This window comes from Pistacia vera, unplaced genomic scaffold (assembly GCF_008641045.1).
Source record: "Pistacia vera cultivar Batoury unplaced genomic scaffold, PisVer_v2 Contig568, whole genome shotgun sequence".
NCBI lineage: Eukaryota > Viridiplantae > Streptophyta > Magnoliopsida > Sapindales > Anacardiaceae > Pistacia > Pistacia vera.
Window position 1 is genome coordinate 564090 of NW_022196410.1, and position 23219 is coordinate 587308.

At 34.7% G+C, this 23219-nt stretch overlaps 3 pseudogenes; 1 reads left to right on the plus strand and 2 right to left on the minus strand.

Annotated features, from left to right (window-relative positions):
* Positions 1-6362: 6362 nt before the first annotated feature.
* On the plus strand, positions 6363-12583 carry LOC116108718 (annotated as a pseudogene).
* Positions 12584-13694: 1111 nt separating this feature from the next.
* On the minus strand, positions 13695-17207 carry LOC116108719 (annotated as a pseudogene).
* A 2385-nt stretch (positions 17208-19592) lies between these two features.
* LOC116108720 lies at positions 19593-20884 on the minus strand (annotated as a pseudogene).
* Positions 20885-23219: the final 2335 nt, after the last annotated feature.

Consider the following 23219-nt stretch of genomic DNA (forward strand, 5'->3'; position numbering starts at 1 on the left):
GTATTCTAAAAAATGAGAGCTCCGTTTGGTTGCCAATTGGGAATACTACTTTTAGTATTCCAAAAAAAGTTAAACAGTAAAATACCCAAAAACTTTGATTTTCGAGAATACTACTCCCAATATTATTCAACTTTTTTTAAACCCCTTAAATTTTATAATTTAATTAAATACCTCTAAATATTTTTTTAAAAATTACAAAAATACCCCAGTAATTCATATTTACCAGCTTCCGGCCACCACTGCCGGAAAATGATCGGAATCTGTTAGGATGGCGCACTACCGGCTGAATCTGACCGGTAGTGCGCTGATCTAGCCTTTTCCGGTCAGATCCACGGTGGATCTGGCTGAAAAAGGCCAGATCTTTGGCCGTAACGGTTTATAACGACGACCAACAAACAGTTATCGTTGACATCGACGACCGTTTGTTGGTCATCGTTGACGAGAAAATACGACCAAATCTGACCGGCAAAGGCTATATCAACGCACGATCGACAAGATCCAGCCGGTCATACGCCAATACGGTGAACCCGACCACCCTCCGACAGTAGTGGCCGACTGTCCGTATTTGACATTGGGTTAGGAGTGTTTTTGTTAACTTTTAAGATTTTATTATAGGGGGTATTTTATAAATAAATAAATATAAGAGATATTTTATTAATTTATAAATCCTACATCGTAATACCCGTCCAATTCAACTTTTTTTCAGAAAACTTTTCCCAAAAACAGCCAATTGTGAACCAAACGGAGCCGAGGGTTTTTGGGTATTTTAATGTTTAACTTTTTTGAGAATACGAATTCCCAATCTTGAACCAAACGAAGCCTTAAATTCCAGAACAATTTCACAACATAACTTATTCACTATCTCCGATTATTCTCACAACAAGAATCAACAAAATTCAAAACTGCAAAATAATCCCAACTTTCTTCCCAATCTTTTAACACTATTCTCCTCAATATTTTAACTTCCTAGTTGCATTTACAAGACGAAAATCATGGATTCATGAAGGAAAAATAGAAAATAAAAAACTTAAAACTAAGAAACCCATTTGCTATAGATCCGATGGTTAAAGAAAATGAGAGATGAGAGTGGGTTGGTTAAGGATAGGTGAATAGATGTGGGAAAGAGAGGCTTGCAGTTGCGCTATTGCGGATGGTGGTGGGGAAGCTTGTTACCGATGAAGGTGTAAATGGTTTCCCGGTACCAGATCGCAACCAACCGGCAAAGGCTTCGATCTAGATTGCTGCACGTCGCCGACAACCAAACACAGCTTAGCATCTGGATTTAAAACGTGAAATAATGGTTTTTGTGGAAGAGAAAAATGGTGTTGGTAATAGTAGGAGAAGGAGGAGTGAAGATAAGTAGGGGCCAACTGGGGACTGTGAGAGGTGGTGGGTATTTGAAAACGTGAGTGGAGCCTTTTAAATTTTAATTAAAGATGGCTAGAGTTCCAAGGAGGCAAGGAATTAAATGCAGTGCCGCAAGAATTAAAGGCAGTGTCTTTTATATTTTTAATTCTTATTTTTTTAACTCTCTCTCCCTTTTGGTTTTAGATTTAACTTTTTTAAAAAAAAAAAAAAACCGGTTCGTAAAACCGGTTTCGGTCTGATTTTCGGTTTTTTTTTCTTTTTCTTTTTGTTTGCAGCCCTACCCAAGATTAATGACATGTAGTTTACCCGTCAATAATTTTTTTATTTTTAAATCTTGCGGTTCTGGTATTTTTAAATCTTGCGGTTCTGGGACCCATGATCTCCAAGTTAAAAGGTATGGTCTTGAGCCCAACAGGCAACTTGACGTTTTTGTGATTTAATTGCTAAAATGCTATTTATACTTCGTCTAGTTTTGCTCATTATAATTATGCATATTATATTAATTTTGGTTTAATCATATGCATTTTTAGATAAGTTAAACTCTGCAAAATCCTAAATTAATTATGTTCATATTTATTTTTCATGAATTGATTATATCTTTCCTAAATTAATACATGCAATTTTTGAATGAATATATATGGATAAAAGCATGAAATTAAATGTTATGCAAATTATGCAATATTTTATGCATAATAATAACATGTTAGTTATAGATTAAATTATGCAATTTATTTTTATATTGAATTTCCTTATGCTGGAGAAATATTCTCATAAAACTTAAATTTATAATGTCTTGTGATCCATATAATTTTAATTAATTAGAGATTAGTCACAACATCTTTAGTTAAATAAAATTATATATTATGACTGCTTAGGATCATGTAAAGAATTTTAGACATTAATTGTAATTAATTATACTTAATATAATAAATTTTATCCCATAAATTTTGCTATATTTATATAATTAATTAGGGTAGAATATCAAATTATATTTCTTAATTTACCCACAAGAATTTGGAGAAGGAACATAATTTGATAGTTTTATCATAAAGATTAAGATAGAATATCAAATTACTCTCATAATATACCCACTAATTATGAATTAAGAACATAATTTGATAATTCTATCATAAGTTATACATGAATCTACTTGAATTAAAATTTTAGCCCGCGGGCAAATTTTATATCATTAGATTCAATTCTTACATACTTTGCATTGGTAAAATACGAAATTTATTTAATTAGACCTCAAGTTTTTGACATAAACAATTTTAATTAATGCAACTTCACAACCTACTAATTTCTCTGATATTCGTTGCGATATCCCTAAATTCAAAAGTGATAACTATAAGGTATGGAAGGAGAGAATTCTCCTCCATTTAGGATGGATGGATATTGACTATGCTATTAAGAAAGACGAACCACCAGCTATCACTGATACCACCACTCTAGTGGACATCACACTTTATGAACAATGGGAGCGATCTAATCTCCTCAGCGTGATGTTCATTAAGACTAAATTTTTTGCTGGTATACGTGGTTCCGTCGATCAGCATGAAAAGGTTTGGAACTTGCTGAAAGTCATTGATGATCAATTCATCACTTCAGATAAGGCATTGGCAAGCACCCTAATCACAAAGTTTTCATCTATCAGACTCACTAGCGTGAAAGGTGTGCATAGCACATTATGAATATGAGGGACATTGCGGCTCAACTTAAGAAACTTGAGGTTGAGATGTCTGAATCCTTCCTGCTGCACTATATCCTGAACACCCTCCCACAACAGTACGAACCATTCAAAATCTCATACAACACACATAAGGACAAATGGTCAATTAATTAATTAATGACTATGTGTGTTCAGGAAAAAGGAAGGCTTGTGATAGAGCTTGGTAAAAGTACAATGCTGGCAACAACGCACCGGAAAGGCAAACATCAAGCCAATCAGAAGGGGAAAGGTAAAACACCGCCCCAAGCTGATATAAAAAAAGAGGCCAAATGTTTCTTCTGTAAAAAGAAGGGACACATGAAGAAAGATTGCCCCAAATTTCAGAAATGGCTTTAGGATAAAGGTAATCCAACCTCATTTGTTTGTTATGAATCTAATATGGTTAATGTTAATATTAACACCTGGTGGATTGACTCTAGATCTACAATCCATATTGCAAACTCCTTGCAGGGTATGCAAAATCTAAGGAAACTAGTGGGAAGTAAGCAAAACATCTTATCCGAAAACAAGATGGGCTCACATGTGGAGGCCATAGGAACATGTGTTCTAACTTTAAGTAATAATTTTGTATTACAATTAGATAGGACCTTCTATGTTCCAAGTTTTTCATAAAACTTGGTTTCAGTTTCCAAACTTGTACTTTTGGGATATTCCTTTAATTTTTCAAACGCATCATTCAGTTTATTTTATAATTCTGATTGTGTTGGGAATGGTATTTTGTTTGATGGTCTTTTATCGTATTAATTTACAAGACAATTCACTTATAATTCAATGCATGTTCACACTGAGTCTATGAGGTGTATTATTAATGAGGACTTTTCTATGTTATGGCATCGGAGATTAGGACATATCTCCATAGATAGAATTAAGAGATTAGTGAATGATGGTGTACTTAGTACTCTAGATTTCACTGATTTTGAAACATGTGTGGATTGCATTAAGGGAAAGCAGACCAACAAATCTAAGAAATGTGTCAGTAGGAGTTTAGACATATTAGAAATCATACATACTGATATATGCAGTCCAGATATGGACTCACATGGTCAGACATACTTCATCACTTTTATTGATGATTACTCACGATATATGTATTTCTACTTACTTCATAACAAGAACGAATGATTAGATGTGTTTAAAACCTTTAAGGCTGAAGTAGAGAAACAATGCGGAAAGCAAATTGAGATAGTGAGATTAGATAGAGGTGGTGAGTATTATGGTAGATACACTGAGAGTGGACAAACACCTGGTCCGTTCGCTAAGTTTCTTCAAGAACATGGGATAGTTGCCCAATATACCATTTCTGGTTCACCAAACCAAAATGGTGTGGCGGAAAGAAGAAACCAAACTATTAGACATGGTGAGGAGTATGCTTAGCAGATCCAATCTTCCTAAGTCCTTGTGGATTGAAGCACTTAAGACGGTTGTGTATATATTACTGAGTTCCGACCAAGGTTGTCCCAAAGATGCCATTTGAATTATTAAAAGGTTGAAAACCGAGTTTGCAACATATGCGCTTTTGGGAATGAATGCCGATCTGAGGTGAGAATCTATAATCCACAAGAGAAGAAGTTAGACCCAAGGACCATTAGTGGGTATATCGTTGGATATGCTAAAAGGTCTAAGGGGTACATATTTTATTGTCTATCTCATAACACTAGGATTGTGGAATCAAGAAACGCCAAGTTTCTTGAGTATGACTTGATTAGTGGAAGCGATCAAATCAGAAACAATGTTCTTGAACATGATCATTCAGATTATCGACCTTCCACCTTAAGTGATAGATTGGTCATAGTTCATAGCACCCCTTAAGTACAACTCGATGTTGAACAGCCAATCATTGAAGTTCTACAAGCTGTTGACAATGTTCCAGTGGGTCAAGTAGTTCAAGAATTACCAGAACCTTTTGAAATCCAGTTGAACCACAAGCTTCTCATGAAGATAATAATACAATATTAAGGAGATCCACTAGAATTAAAAGGTCAGCCATTTCTAGTAATTATGTAGTGTAGCTACAAGAATCTGACTATAATATTGGAGCCGAGAATAATCCCGAGTCTTTTTCCCAGGCCATGAGTTGCAAAGAGTCAGAATTATGGTACAATGCCACAAAGGAAGAGATGAGTTCCATGAAGAGTGGGATCTTGTTGAGTTGCTTGATGGTGCAAAAGCCATTGGATGTAAATGGGTCTTTAAGACAAAGAAAAACTCATTAGGCAACATAGAGAGATACAAGGCGAGACTTGTTGTTAAGTGATTCACTCAAAAGGAAGGAATCGACTATACAAAGACTTTTTCTCCTATATCTAAGAAAGATTCCTTAAGCATCATATTGGCATTAGTAGCCCATTTTGACCTTGAGTTGCAACAAATGGATGTGAAAACGTCGTTTCTTAATGGAGACCTAGAGGAGGAGGTTTATATGAAACAACTTGAAGGATTTCCCTCTAGTGATGGTGAGCACTTGGTTTGTAAGCTCAAGAATTCCATATACAGTCTAAAACAAGTGTCCCACCAATGGTATTTTAAATTCCATGGGGTAATTACTTCATTCGGTTTCATTGAAAACCCCATGGATCAATGTATATACCAGAAGGGTAGTGGGAGTAAGATATGTTTTCTTGTTTTATATGTGGATAATATTTTGCTTTCAACCAATGATAAGGGTTTGCTACATGAGGTGAAATAATTCTTCTCTAAAAATTTCGATATGAAGGATATGGGTGAGGCATCTTATGTCATTAGCATCAAAATCCATAGAGATAGATTAAGAGGTATCTTGGGTCTGTCTCAAGAAACCTATATCAATAAGGTTTTAGAGAGATTTCATATGAAAGATTGTTCACCAAGTGTGGCTCCCGTTATGAAGGGTGATAAGTTCAATTTGAACCAATGCCCAAAGAACGATTTTGAAAGGGAACAAATGAAGAACATTCCATATGCTTCTACTATTGGAAGCTTGATGTATGCTCAGGTTTGTACAAGGCCTGACATTGTGTTTGTTGTTGGAATGTTGGGACAATATTAGAGTAATCTAGGTATAGACCACTGGAGAGCTGCAAAGAAAGTGATGAGGTACCTTCAAGGAGCAAAAAACTACATGCTTATGTATAGACGGACGGACAGTCTGGAAGTAATTGGTTATTTAGATTCAGACTTTGCTGGCTGTGTTGATTCACGCAAATCAACATCATGATATGTTTTTATAATCGCTAGTAGAGCTGTATCTTAGAGAAGTGTCAAGCAGTCCTTGACTACTACTTCCACTATGGAAGCTGAGTTCGTTTCCTGTTTTAAAGCTACTTCACATGGTGTATGGTTAAAGAGTTTCATATCTGGGCTTAAAGTTATGGATTCCATTTCTAAACCATTGAGAATATACTGCAATAATTCAGCTGTTGTCTTTATGGCTAAGAACAACAAAAGTGGAAGTCGAAGTAAACACATTGACATTAAGTACTTAGCCATAAGAGAACGTATTAAGGAAAAGAAAGTGGTCATTGAGCACATGAGTACTGAATCGATGATCGCTGATCCTTTGACTAAAGGCATGCCACCATTGAAATTTAAGGATCATGTAGAAAAAATGGGACTTGATTCCACTATGTAGTTGTATATACAATGTTTGAATGAAACTCTCATTAATTGTGATGTTTTCTCATATTCATGTGCACCTTAATTTCATTTGAAAAAATTCATTAGTAGGACCAAGAACAAATATAGGGTTTATTCATTAAATAAGGTTGCCATAAATAAAGTAAACTTGAGAAATCAAATGCATTGTAACAAATGGAAGATAATATTCATTTTTTGAGGACCTGTTGCCATGATTCGTGTATTTGTTTTTTAATGAAATAATGGTTTAAACATGTGGACCAAGTGAGAGAATGTAAAACTTATTTTCACCAACGTTACTCATGCAACGTTAATGGTCCACATTTGTTGTTTCAGATTTTCAAACGTTCCACGTTATGCTTCAGTTTCATCCGTTTTGCAACCATTATAATCGGAGTTATGGCAGCCATTAAGATTGGCCATTAAAGCTTGATGGGAGTTTGGCTATAAATTGAGATTTTGGTCCCTAGGCTCACTCACTCAACCAAAAAACAAAACACACCATCATATTGAGTGTTCTGAGAGCTTAGAAGAGTCAAAATGCGAGAGAGAACAGTGAGTGATTGATTGAGAGTGTCAATGGCTGGAGGTAGGTTTCTTGTTTCTCCTTTATTTATTTTGATCCCTTTAGTTTGTCAATTCCGCATATAAGATCAAAGATTATCTAACAGTCATGTCATGGATTTTGTTTAGTAAATGTGTAGTAGCTGATTCTAGCAATGGCAAAAGTCCTGGTAATCTATTGGAATGGGATAAGCGGCCGGCTATTAGTAAAAATGCTTGGCCCCAATTGAAAAAGATTTAAAACGCCTCATTAAGTGTCACTCAAACACCCAAAAGTCCAAGATCTTGTGTGAACCACACTGTAATTTTTCAATTTTTTGGCCTATTAATTCAATGCTTCAAGACTCCTAAACATGCGAAACCAAAGTGAGTTAAGTCAAAATTGCCTTTAGAAGTAGAGTTTCGTGGGACTGAGAACTGAAGGGGGCCATAGACAATCTTTTAAGTGCAATTAGCCCATTTCATAATCTCAAAATATATTCATCTTTATATTGCTCGAAATTGTTCAAGGGGAGTGCACCTACATTTCTCCAATGCACATACACAGGGAGAAAGAGATGGAAATTAAACACAAGCTGTTGTGACATGGAAGTCAAGTGAAAGTATTCCTAAAAGGTAAAAGTCCGCAGCCCCAAGAAAACAGAATGGAGAGTAGTTTATATTATCAAAGCATAGAGGACTTCCTTCCTCACAACATCAGGCAGCCTCAAAATTTAACCAATTAATCAGGGCACAAATCTATCAAAATAAAATCCAATTATCCATCAAAATTGCATCCTCATAGTTATTATGAATTAATTTTAAATTAATATTATGTGATTTGACAATCTTGCAAATATATTTTCCGATAATTGTAAGAATAAACGACTTTTTCCCACTCAAATAATGACTTAATGACACATTTTCATCTGCAGACTTTTAACATACCACTTTTCTACCTAAATTTATATTCCATTTTCGATTCCAACATTGTTACGATCTCACATCACCACCGTTCTCTTCCTTGATCATCACTCACCAAAACCCCTTATACCATACTCCCGTAGACCTTGCCAATTACCGGCAATCAAGGGATTAAGGTTTGTGTAGTTACCCTTCTCAAGTCAAATTTTGATCGATCCCAATCACCAAAATCTAACCTTCCACCATAAAAAAACTCATCAGCCTCCATTCTTTAAAAGCCCCAACAGTCTATACTGAATTTACTCTTTGTTCTCTGTTGGAATATAAATTTAGATAGTAAAATGACATTTTAAAAGTCTGTGGGTGGAAAAATGTCGTTAAGCCATTATTATTTGGATGGAAAAAAGTAAATATGGAAATATAATCATATAAGTAAGAAATTAAAATAATTGTATATAATTATTAGGATTAGTAATTAAAACTTGTCAAAACCTGTAATATCTTATATAATAATTTTATTCAAGATTAAACTTAGTTTAAATAAATAAATTTAAAAAAAAAAAGGCTAAAAATCAGAAATCGTATGATAAATTGTGTAAGTGGCATAGGCGAGAGAAGCCCAGCCGGCCAGCCCACCCGTAGACGCATAAATACAAAACGGAAGAAGCGATTCAGATATTTCAGTAATCACATTGGTGAGAAGGAGAAGCAATCAAATCAACAACTCGACGCATGATAATGAATGCAATACGATTCGTCCCTTCTCCCTTTAACTCCTTCCCACCAATCACCAACTTCCACTTCTTTTCTTTACACACTTCCTCTCTAACTTCTTGGAATTTTTGTTTTCACTTTTATAAATTTAGAGCCCTGATCTCAATAAACCATATCAGTATTTACATGGCTCTTCACTCACTACCCATTTCCTTTTTCTCCCTTTTTGCCTTCTTTTTCATCCCAGTTTCTCTTTCCGTTCTTCATAGACTCCATGGTAACTTCTCTCTCTCTCTTTAATTAATTAATTTGGTTTGAGTGTTAGTTTTATCGTAATATGAAGTCTGAATTTTGTTTTGCTTACTTTTTTTTGGTCTATGTGTAGACAATCGCCTTTCCTTTATTGGCTGAAGAACTGAATAACGTAATAATTTGAGTTTTCTGAATTCCTGTTGTTGGAGAAATTTAGTATGTTGTATCTACTGCCAAACCTTTTTGTGATTAATTTAACTTTCAAGTTTTGTAAGATGATGTTTATTACTGCCCAGTTTCATTATGAAGGTTGAGATATATCTGGATCGACTTTGTCCTGAAAGAGTGAATATCGCATATTTGATCCAATTAAGTATCTAAGTTTGTGTGTGGTTGGAATTAAATGTGCCTTTCGAATTGTGCATTCATACAAAATTTTAAGTATTAATTTTTCATTCATAAGAAGAAATTAATGGAGTGCCAGAAATCTTTTTTTAAACATATTGTTCAAGAATAGATTCAGTACTGTAGTTTAATTAACCGAAATTTTAGTTTTTTTCATATTTAATGCTTTCAGCATCTTGGTTTAGTCTAATTTTTTAATGGCAGGTATTGGAGATCAGTGCTCAATCGTGGAATGAAACACTTTACTGAGCAACTCGCCGAACTTGCTGGTGTTAAAGGATATTGCTTGTATGTTATCAGTGTTCCTTATTCTCATGCTAAATCAGCCTTAATGTAATTCTAATTATGCATTAAAGTATATTGTAACTAGTCTTTAGAACCCAGTCTTGTTTTAGTGCTATAATGCTTGTGGAACAATTATAGATGATTATGAGACAATTATCAGTTGATTTAACACTCTAATCTAACTTGAGGAAAATTTGAAGCAATTGTAGTTATTTGTGATGTTTCCTTAAAGTGACAACTTGGACAGAAGAAACAATCCACACTGTTATTTTCTTTTTCCCCATACGTGATGCTATTGCTTCATTTATTTTATTCTGCAGAGAAGTTGGGGATGGAACATGGGATTCCTGGTTTAAGCCTCTTGAAGACAGGGAAAAGCATGATAATTGCTTCTAAGCTTTTCATTTTGGTTGTAATATTTTTAGGTGACTGATTGGGGCTGATCTGTGTTTTACTTTTACAGACTCAAATGTTTGTGACAAGGTAACTAAGCTCTCTGGTTAGTTGGGTTAATCAACTGGTCCGCGTTAGTAGTTCTATCTGCCTTTGACAAGTATTCTACATATAGGTGAAGGAAATGAAAGAACTGAGAGAAGGTTACAGCATAGTTGGTCTCTCCCAGGTAATTTATCGGCATTGAACATTTCAGCTTTCCAATTTCACAGTTCTTATAATTGTCGCTTTTATTAAAGTAAAGGATCTTTCTTTTAATCTTTTAACATAGCTTTCCAATTGAATTGGAATTGAAATTTAAAACTACTTTGAGGTTGTTTACATGGTTACAGAATTGAAGCAATATATAACAGACACTCAATGAGGTTTGATCTTCCATCTCTATGTTATGTGCAAATATTTTAACTAATAGGTTTTAGTTTGTAAAAAAAAACTGATTCTCTATTCTTTTCTAATCATGAATAGTTAGATGAATAATACGTTGATAAGAAAAGGATAATGTATTTTTTAATTGAAAAATCTGTTTATTGTTCTTTCGTTGTATCTGTGCTTTAATGCAGAAAATTACCTTTTAGATTTTTTATATTTCTTGGTGTAAATTTTCTGGAAACTTGTATTTACTGGTTTCATTTATTATTGTTTTTTTTTTGAACAGGGTAACTTAATAGGTCGTGGTGTGATTGAGTTCTGCGATGGTAGTCCTCCAGTAAGAAACAATTTATTGTGAAGTTCTGAAACCATACACTGATTTCTTATGACATTTTCTAAAATTACTAATTTCTTTACAGTCTTTTTATGCGCTTGAAACTTTGAGAAAAGATAATCATAAGTTCTCATGATTCAGCTGAGTAATCCCAGCGGGCTTAGATAACAAGATTGTTCAGGCCTTTTGACGAGTTTCCATCAATCATTTTAACAGGTAAAAATTTTACTCCTTAGGAGGTCCTCATGCTGGTACTGCATCTGTGCCTTCTGTGGTGTAAGTATTGTTGCCATCATCATTTACTGTAATTGATTCAATGGAAGGGAAGTCAGGTATAATTTGGCATATCCGTAATCAATGAATCCTTATTTTACTTTACTCAATTTGGAAGGTAATCTATTACGTTAACTGAGCTTTATGCAAAAAATTTGAAAGTGTGAAGGGCTTGATGAGTCACATATTACATGTGCAATAAATAATAAAAATTTTCAAGGAACGGTTTTATTCCCAGTTAGAATTTTGCTTGTCTTATCTTGAGCTTAATTGGTATATGGATTGTCCTTCTGCAGTCTGGTGTTTTATGCAAAATTGCAGATACCCTGATCAAGTCAGAGTCTACAGTGACTATGTCCAAGTATGATCTTGTGTGAGCTTCTTTTAAGTTTAACCCCACCATTCTTTAATGATGTGTTTATCAAGGCTGACATTGTTTCTTCGGTATGTGGAATACAGGACCATTTGGCTCCCAGTGGATATCTTAAATTTCCAAATGTGAGTAGTATACATCGATAGACCGGAGAGATGTTGTACTGAAGTTTTTTCATTGCTATTCTGGTGTTCTCAATTTTTTCAAGAAGCCATAAGTATGAATCAAACAGGAATCAAAAGCCTGATCTATACTAATGCTTTCCAGGATATCTCCAATATTTGAGTAAATGCAAGTTTCTTCCAAAGCTTAACAATAACACCCTGACAGAGGAACTCCACTTACAAGGAACGGTTCAGTAGCTTGCAGAATTTGGTGCTTATAATGGTGATTAATAAGAACTTTCCTTTCCCTATTGTACATTACCGGTTTAACCAAAGGAAAAAAAAAAAAAAAAAAACCTCTCTTTGGTTAGAATTTTCTCCGTTTAAGCCAAAGGATTTCTATTTCACATCTTATGATTCTACTTTCTACAGTTTGAAGATGACAAGGTTTGATACCTAAGGAAACCCCTGGTTCGGATATTACCCTGATGGAGCCTTCAATCCAGTTCAACCTCCCAAAAGGTATTGAAAAAAAAAAAAAAAAAAAAAAAGAGTTTGCATCGCGATATCATTCATTTTCATTTCTGTGCTTCATACACGGCATGTAAATTTTCAAGTTTTAGGAGGATTTTCAGTTCTCTATACATGCTGGCAGACAAAATTACACTGAAGATTGGATTGGACTGAAAGCTTGGATGACGTGGAAGGGTGAAGTACATCAGGTGGCAGGAGGTCATCTCGGAATCTCGACAGCTGATATGAAGAAGCATGTTGTGCCTTACTTGAAGGATCAGGCATTGGTGAGGGAAAGTGAAGAAAGAGTCATAGCCTTAATTACAGAGTGACCAAAAACAGAAAGACAAAGCAAGGGAATGAGTTAGCATCTTCTGAACTGGTATTGATGGATCTTTATCATATGGTGGCCCTCTCAGTCACGAGCTTCATTGCAGAATACTTGATGCAGACGTTGACTCTTCATCACATCCTTAATTAGAAAAATATATAATTCATAGCTAGAGGCTGCTGATGATTGATGAAGATCATTTGTAATACTGGGAGTGCTCTCACAAAGAAGCCCGAGCTGTCTGTACTTAAGCTATGTGAAACTATACGGTAACTTGAGGAAAACTGGAATACAATCCACACGAACCAAATTATAATAATAATTTATATTTATATTATTCTTCAAGGGTAATCCTATCTTTTTGGAATAAACATTATCAGAACCAAACATCTCCTTAATATCATCTTACCCGTAAAACTTACTTTTAAAAACAAGATTGATAGAAAAAAAAAATTGGTTTTCAGGATCTGTATAAATACCTTAAGATCACCGCTCTCATGCACCAACACAACTACCAGAAAACAGAGTTACATACAAAAAAAAATCATTCAACAAGTTGAGCTCATTGTTATTTGACACCAAAAATGAGGGCATTTATGTCTGGAATTTTTATTAGGGTAAAATTGAAAGAAAAATAGGATTATCATAGTAATCTAAAATACAACTCTAAGACGAATCATATAACCCTTGTATCATCCTCATATCTTTTATTACCTGAAGCACCAAACAGAGTAATAACCAGATTAAAGATAGTTACAGGAATTTCTTAGAGCCCTAACCATTCGCAGCCTAACATCTAGTAGTTGTCAAGCATAACCGTTATTGGTCATGTACACAGTCTTACTAAACAATGCCACTGCCAATGAAGAGCAAATCATGATAGTTGGGATGAAAAGCCTCCAGCCCACATTCCCAGGCCAAAGGTTAAAAAAATCAAACAGAAAATGCAAAACATATTGGCTTGGCTGTACTGCCTCAATTTCTTTCCATCTAACTCAAGAAAAGGACTCAATTTACAGGGAAAAAACACAGTTTAAGTTCTGCCTAAAGAAACATTATTGCACTTTATATACTGGAAGGAAATTAAAAGACAGAAAACTTGTAAAACAACTTTATATGCAAATGCAGTGAGCTCTGTAGACATGAATGTCTACACTAATACCTCCCAGGTGATCAGCACTTATTGAGCAGCTGCTTACCCGGCCCAATTTATTTCCTGGAATCTTCTGCTGGGTGTGGCAACGAAACACACATGCATGAGATTCTAGCCAGAGCTGCTTGACCAGCAACTCGAACTCGGTAGACCACACTCAGATCTGCCCATATCTCACTCCCAACATCATGGAAACAAGGCTTGAGTCATATCCGTCAAGATCTGATTCTGTTACAATGACTACAGAGCTATCACAATGCCACAAGTTCTTGCGCAGTCATTGAACGTGGAGCTCTCAAGAAATGACCAGCCACATGTCGTAAACACAAGCCTTGTCACTCTTGGGGTAGTATTCCAGAACAGCCTGCAATGATAACCAACAAAACAAATGTTATCAGAAGATACAAAAAAAAAAAAAAAAAAAAATAGACCCCTGGGCGAACTGATCCACAAATGGCAACATTATATAGGCGCTGTGCACACCAAATCTAAAATCCAATCTAGTGTACTCAAACATATGATCTCTTCAATAAATAGTGGGAAAATTAGAGGCCCCAAAGAATTGCCAGGTGGTTGATACTTGTACCTGCCACTGTGCAGAAGCTAAAAGTACCCTTGGCCGATGGATTTCACATAATCATAGGCGTCATCTGGTGTCATCTGCTTGTGATGCACCTAAATAAAAAAAGTTTCAAAGTTAGAAGTAAAAAGAAAATAGAATTTCAGAAAAGTGAAGTCTCCAACAAATAAGCAAAAGCAATTTATGAGTAACATTACCAGGTAACAAATACAATGGTTGTGCTACGTCCCGGCCAGCTTTACAGTGAACATATGTTGTTGCTACTCAATGCGTTTTCTTCAAGACAACATAAGGAAGTTCAGATAAATAATTTGCTTAGAGGAAAATATATGTTAAAATATGAAGTAAACATATCTAACTTCAAATTATAAATTTTAACTTCTAAAACTCTATTTCTCCTCCACAGAGAAGACAAAAAAAGATGAGATATAATAAGACCCATTAGAAAAACTGATATGGACAGAACAATTAATAATTTCCAGATCAAAATTCAACAACAGTTACTAGCTTGATGACTGAATCTAGGAGACAATAAAGAACTTGCACAGGAAAGGCATCCTTCTAACCCTCATACAAAGCATGGACCACAAAATCAAGGCACATGTATCATAGGATCCACCTTAGGTGGACTCACATAGCAGATAGAAGGCAAACAGAGAGAACAGAGTACTTATTGGACCTTCAGATTTAAATTTAGCCACATTTTACATTCAAAGCATCATCAATAACTGTCTGATCAGGTGGTCACTGCATCATAGGATCCACCTTAGGTAGACTCCACATAGCAGATAGAATGCAAAAACATAGAGAACATGAGTACATATTGGACCTTCAGATTTAAATTTAGCTTCATATTTTACATTCAAAGCATCATCAATAACTGTCTGATCAGGTGGTCCAAGGTGATCCCTCCAAATTTTGATACATGCACAAAATCCAACATTACAACCAAATGGAACTTGATGAAGAATCAAGCACTCAGACCAACAATTTTACATTTCTTTCCAATTATCCTTACCGTGAATAAAGTCTACAGCTTGAGATATGTTACTCAAAGATGGTGCAAAGCAGTAGTCTCTTGTTGGAATCACCAAATGGTCAATACCGTTGGCCTATCAAAAATTTAATTAACAATCAATATTATTTAGAGATTAGATAAAGGGATGAGGAATTTTAATGAAAAAAGCCAGTAATATCAAGGACGAAAGTTAACAAATTGTATAAAATATGAGAGATCTTGAGATTGTAGCATTAATTATTTGATTGGTGAGCTTACAGCTCCATTTCTAACAAAACCATAAACCTTAAAAATTTTCATATAACATAACTTAGCAACAATTAAAATGGGAGACTCTGTAACTTAAGAACAGAAGTAAGCTTTAAAAGCCTCACAGTGCTCATTTAGATAACATATAAGTAGTATAATACAGGTAAACAAAAAATCCAGAATGTCATAAAAGCTGATAAAAGAACTCACATGATACAGGGATGTTGGGACTAAAGTCTCATATGGTTCATTTAGTGTGACCACTCCGCCAACACCAAGACCCTTTAGGTGTGGAACGTCAACAGGAAATGGAACAGCTCCTAACAGTAAAAACTGAAAATAAAAGTATTAGACGTATCTATTGCTTACCACCACATTATAACAACTTCCCAATGTGAATCGTACAATAAAAATCCAAAATAACTCAAAAAATTCAGAAACTCTCATAATCTTGACTCCAGAAATATAATCAGTAAAAAAGGGGCAAAATAAGTTCTCACATAATGCAAGCACAAAATGACAATAAAAAGAGGTAAACAATCTGTGTTACCTCAGAATCCTTTAGACAAATATTCATAGGCATACATAGAAAATTTATACCTCAAAAGTAATAAAGAACCTGAATTGACATATCATCTAAAACAAAATCAAATACACAAAGTCATAAAACCACAAATCAAAACAAAAAACTAATACATTAGTTTACGCTTCATCCACCAGGTTCATGAAATTATTAAATATATTATCTAAATCACACAACCGCGCAACTTAAAACAATTAAATAATTTCCAAGCATACAAAAAAAGAGAGATTATCATAAATGCCAAACCCATCAATGTACAAAAACAAGGATCATCATCAAACTCCGAGATTATATCATCATACACGAGCTAAAGCAATTATGATTCGCATAATACTACACATACAATATTTTTATACAATATTTCTCACACAACATAATATAGTAAAAGATGATTAGCTGATTTTAAATTAAAAATAAACTTTCACTCAATTATCTTTTGCCACATCATGTTTTATGAGAATCATATTGTATGAAAAATGACGTATGAAAAGATAATTAGCTGAATTTAAATTAAAAATAAAACTTTCACTCAATCATCTTTTATTACATGATGTTGTATGAGAAATGATGTATGAAAATGTTGTATTTGTAGTATTACTCTTATAATTCAACCATATCATAAAAATAAAATAATAAAAAAATCGTATTTAAAGAAATTATACCTCACCAACACGATCCCACCACCGGAACTCAGCCTGAAACTTGTTCCTAACAACATTGTAAAGCAGAGTCGGGTAAAAGAGGGCACGAGCTCCTGCACCAACCAAAACCCTCTTCGTCCCAGAAACGACAATGGTTCCCCTCTTAATTTTGCTACCAACAGAAAGGAAAACGTTTTGTCCACACGAATTTAAAGTCTCCTCTTCTCCACTTTCCACGACAACCTCCGCCTCCTCTCCTCCTTTCAATTCCTCAATATACATAATATACAAGCCCGAATTGAAAACAATCACAGAAAAATAAAAACAGTAAAAGAAGCCCTAATCACACAATCGAGAACAATAAACACGATCAATTGATGGTATGATTAATTAACACGCCAAAAAAAAAAATCTTTTCACATCATTCGAAACAACAACAACAAAAAAACCCTAACTTTTCAGAGGATTGATCGACAAAGCCTTGAACTTGAACATGAAATGCGATTAAAAGAAGAAATTGATAGAGAAACAAACGAATTGAGTTTTCCGGACGAAACAAAGATCATATTTTGCAAGAACGGGGGTTGATCGGACGGTAAAAAGGAGGCGGGAAAGATAGCGGTAAGATCGATCGGTGATGAATGGAGAGAATTTTGGAAGCCAAACTCAAACCCTAGAATTGAGAATTGATATTTTTCTTGAGATTGGAGACAGAGAATAGCCTCAGTTCTACACTTTCACCTTTCTTTGCTGTAACAAACTTTGGAAACGGATGAGAGAGAGATTGCCATTTACAAAGAATAGATTTGGGGTGGAAGGGATAAAGTAACCTGCGATGTTTAAAGGCAACTGTGAGACCGAGATATATGATTGACACGTGTCATGAGAGTATGGGAAAGGGGTATGGGTATGTTTTTGAGGTAGTAATTGGGAATTGGCCACATGTAATAATGACCGTTAGATTGGAATTGGATTTAAAAGTTTCGGTGGAGTCATGATGGATGGGGTGTTGTATTTAGATAACTTAGTTTTTAATATCTAAGTGTGAAATTCGGTAAGGATTTTATCAAATCTTAAATAATAAATGTAGAGTAAGTAGAGCCACATTTTGTGGTTAGGTGAGAAATTCAATTATCAAGTAAAACTTTCTCAATATATTTTTAGATTTAAAGAAAAAAAAAAAACCTTTATTGAAATCTAATTAAATTTTAAATCAGATATAAACACCCACATTCCGAAAATGAATGTCATTTGATAGTAATTCTTAATGTTTTAGGTGAGCAATTAATCAAATATCACACAAAAGGAAAAGCAATTATTTTGCACATTGCAAATGTGATTAGATTATAATCATAATTTATAAATCCATTTAAATAGAGATGGCAATATTTTAACAACTATCATCTTCATTCAAATATATTTTGTAACTTTAATAATACTACACATACATCATTCTCATACAATATTATGTGGCAAGATGTAATTTGGTGAAAGTTTAATTTTAACTTTAAATTAGACAATCATATCTTGCTACATAATATTGTATGAGAAATATTGTATGTGTAGTATTACTCTTGTAACTTATGGGATAAAAATAAAACCTCACCTTGTATATGAAAATAAATAAAGATGGCTTTAACATTTAGTGTAAAAGTAATAAGTGGAAACCCTTTCTGTCTTGTTAACAAAAGAAGCAAAGAAATAGGCATTAAAAGACAAACCTCCTCTACTTTGCTATGGAAATAAATCAGCATCACATTCTTCACAGCCAGGAATTTGATGAAAAAAAGTAAGGGTAGGCAAAAGCTCCTATATTCTATTAGGGCATGAAATCATAATTGTGAACCAAGATAGCGATGTGGTTACTTCATGGTCAAGTGTGTTCATCAATCTTCTAATTTGGGAAAGAATACAGTATAATGTACTGTAACTTCGAAATTTGATTTAACAAATAATCAAAAAAACAAGGAGAGGTGGGTGGTTGAGGTTCCCCACATCTTCTTTTCCAAAGGAATCCACAAACAAGGGAACAAAATACTAGGTGTTGATGAAATTAATATGACAAATGTATTTGGAAACGTCAGTTTGTAACAAGTACTCTCAAGAAACACATGTGAAGCCTAACGCAAAGTTAGATTACCTCCAATATAATCTTGTCCTCTACTTTTTATAACATGCACTTCCCAAGAGACATTAACATAGTCGATTGTCCTATACACCAATACACTGTTTAAATAAATAAAAAAGGAGGAAGCTGCATTTTACCAGTTCATCATTTAACACAGTAGACCACAGTGACATTAAGCATTAGTTTAGTTCAACAAACTGTCAGCCTAACATAAAATCTTGGGACAAAGTAGCAAGCCACTATCCGGAAGAAAATATTTTTCAATCATGCAATCCTTGTTGGTTCATCAATTATCAAGCTGTTCATCCATTTTTCAGATTTACAGAAATTTTAATTGACAGAGCTCTACACTTTTTTTGTCCTGCTCCCCAGAATAAACAACAAGTAAAAGATCAAAAATATAAATTGAAAGGTAGCAACAGAGAAGAATTTCAAAACAAAGAACCATTAACTGATTAGCCTGAGCAGTCTTAAGAATAGGTAAGCTCAGGGGAAAAAGAAAGAGTTACCTCAAAGCAAGCTCCGAACCAGAACAAAAATAGATAGATAAAGACATGCCCGGGTAGAATAGAAATCTCATTAAGACCTGGATCATGAGTTTTAGGCCAATTGATATTCAGATTGGAATTACAACACTATTTCATTTCTGCTCCAAGTTTCACATTTTTAATGCTAATCTGGAAAGTGACTTAGTAGTCCAGCCTGAGTAACTTCTAATTTCAACAGTTTCTGACTTTACTATCCCAACCCTGCTCTCAGACAGCAAACAGGAGCCCCCAAGGCTAACAAATTTTTTTTGTTTGTTTGCATAAAACCACCCTCCAATCCTAGTGAGACATGTAATTAGATCCTTGTCTCCAGATTTCTTCAAGTGTGTAACTATTTTATCAACATATGGAGCTTGCAGCCGAATTCTTCTTTCCAGCATAAATCTTGCAAGCTTTGAAGCTTCCAACGAATGGCTTTCTTGACAAAGCCCATCTAAGAGGATATAATGGATGTCAGAGTCAATTGAAGATAAGCATCCAAGCTTCTCAATTTCCTCGTATAAGTAGAAACCATCCACCACTCATCCCTCTAAACAAAGTTCTTTAATCATAACACTACATGCCAAACCATTAGGTTTCATGCCACTAGCTAACATCTTCCTAAAGAGCTTATCAGCTTCCTTGAGTCTTTTAATCCTAACCAATGCAATCACCAGAGAATTGTAGTAATCTCCATGCAAAACACTACCCCCTGCAACAACTTTATCAATTAACTTATATGCTTCCTCTATACCGTCAAGGCAAAGGCCTTTAATCAAAGTACTGACTGTGACACGATTAGAAGCACAACCATGAGCTTGTATTCTATCCAAAACCAAACCCTCCATTACCCTACCCTTTCTGCAAAAACTCTGAATGACAGATGAATAAGTGACAACATTAGAACTACAATCCCCCGCTTCTTTCTCCATTTCCCCTGACAATTCCAGTGCCATCTGCATACTCCCTAACTTACAAATTCCATTAAGAAGAGTTGAATATGCAACTGCATTGGGAGCATAACCATGTCCTCTCATGGCCTTAAGCAACGCACAAGCATCCTCTAACCTACCTACATTGCAAAACCCATTAATCATTGACACATTTGTGATCATATCGGGGTAAAGATCAATCAAACCCATCTCTTTCATCAATTTATGAGCCATAACCATATCACCCTTTTCACAAAACAACCTAATAACTATATTGTACATGATAGTATCAGCTCTTAAATTGAATTCAGGCATTTTCTCAATACCCACAAAGTCTCGTTAGCAAGGCTAGCGCTTTTACATAAATTTAAAAGCACTTTCATTGTCTTAACACTAACAACACACTCTTCTTTCTTATTAGCTTCAATAACATCAATAACAATTCTAGAGTTTTGCTTAATTTTAAACATTTTACAAGCTTTTTCATACATGAACATACTGTGGCAGGTTACAAAAGTTCAGGCAAATCACAATCATGATTTGGATCCATCAATGTGTAGACTCATGGCAGGGCACAGAAATTTGAATCCTGAAGTGAGGAGAAATCTAGAGGCTAATGATATTGTTGGGATCAGGCCTTGCAAAAGCATTAGGTTGCTTGAAGTCCAATCTGGTAGGCCAGAGAATCCAACATGTTTGCCAAAGGATTGTCGCAATTTCATTAAAAAAAAAAAAAAAAAAAAGAGGCTGAGACTTGCTAAAGGTGATGCTGAGTTAATCCACCAATTATTCTTGTGGATGCAGCAATGGAATAGATATTTTTTTCACTTGATTGATGTTGACAATGATTCTAGGTTGTACAATGTCATTTGGGTTCATCCTTATTCCAAAGCTGCTTATGAGAAGTTCAATGATGTTGTTAGCTTCGACACAACATACTTAGTGAACCGGTACAAAATGTTGTTCGCGACATTTGTGGGCATCAACCACCATGGACAATCCATTCTATTAGGTTGTGCCTTGATTTCACATGAGGATGTTGATACTTTTAAACTGTTGTTCACTTGTTGGCTGTCAGTAATGAGAAACGTTCATCCAAAAGCCATAATGTTCATCAATGCGAAAGGATCAAGAAAGCGATCTCAGAAGTCCTGCCAAATACCGTTCATAGATTTTGCTTGTGACATATTCTGTGCAAAGTCCTAAAGAAGTTTAAGAGTGTTGTAGACTATGGTACTGTAGTTCGTGAGTTTAAAGCTATCAAATATGACAGCTTAACTGTTGAGAGGTTCGAGAGCAATTGGAATGGGTTCGTGGAGAGGCATGGGCTGCAAGAAAATGAATGGTTGTCAAAGCTTTTCAGAGAGAGGGCGAATTGGGTGCCAATCTATTTGAACAACATATTCTGGGCTAGAGCTATCAACTCAAAAGAGCTATCAACTCAAAAGAGCAAGGGCATGCATGCATATTTTGATGCGTACGTGAATTTGATGAGCACGCTTAAACAATTTTGGGATCAATACGAGATTACTATGCGAGATAAGATGGAGAAGGAATTTTATGCTGATTTTAGTAGTAAAAATATAGTGATTAAGTGCATTTCTGAATTTGAATGGGAGAGGCAGTTTCAACAAGCATTCACAAACAGAATGTTCAAGGTTGTTTAGGATGAGATAAGGAGCGTGTTGTACTACAATATAACTCCTCATATCGATGAGGAAGTGTAGGAAGATGGTGTTGAGAAGTTCAAGGTGACAGAGAGATGTATAGTGAATGACCAGTATCACAAGGAGTTCACTTATGAAGTTGAGTCTATAGAAGATGGACAATTGTTGAGGTGTGATTACAGGTTCATGCATAAATTTTTTCTTTCTTTTTCAAAAGTATTATGTGTGATAATCCTTACTTTCTTTCAAAATTTTCAAAGTCTTTTACGTGTGATATAGGTCTTAATTATGAATTTAGGGTACATATTTTATAGTCTAACATTAACGAAATGTTATGACATGAGTAATATATTGTAGTTACTTTAGTATATAGTAAATGTTACTAAAATTACGTGTGATATAGGTTGGAACCTGAATATTCTATAATTTACTGAAATTACATATTATAAATTAAGCTTTTGAAAATTTGGTTTCATTGTAGTTATTGGAAACAGGAAATGAATTCGGTTTACAGTCCTAGTGCAATATTGGTTTCATTCAGACAAGCAAAAGTTTAATGTTTGATTTTTCTTTCCTTATCAAATTTTAATGTAATTGTACGAAATTTGAATCAAAGGGAATCCTCTGTTGCCATATTTTTAAGATATTGTCTGTGAAAGATATTAACATGATCAATGAGCGTTATCTGATAAGGAGGTGGAGGAAAGACGTTTATCGATGACACAACTATATCTTTTTCATAGGAGGGTATCCAGACATGACAGAAGAGTATGAAACATATAGGAGGATGAATAAGAAATTTCAAAAAGCATATTATTGTTTCCTTGACAATAGGAACAAATTGGAGTACCTGGACAAGAGGTTGGAAGACTTGAAGGCAAAATTGTTGAATTGGCATGACAAGATGAATGTGCAAGAAAAGAACTCAGGTGACGTTATTGTGAGGCAACTAGATGATGACAATAGGGGAAGAAATACAATTGTCTTTGATCCATTTGTGACGCGGAGTCGTGGACATCCATGGAGTAATTGATACAAATCACGATGCGAACTCCACCAAAATAATGTAGACAAGAGTCAGCAAGCATGTCGAGGCGGAGAAGGTCGGAGTAGAGTAAGAGGTTGGAGAAGGAGAGGACGAGGTCGATCAACAAACAAC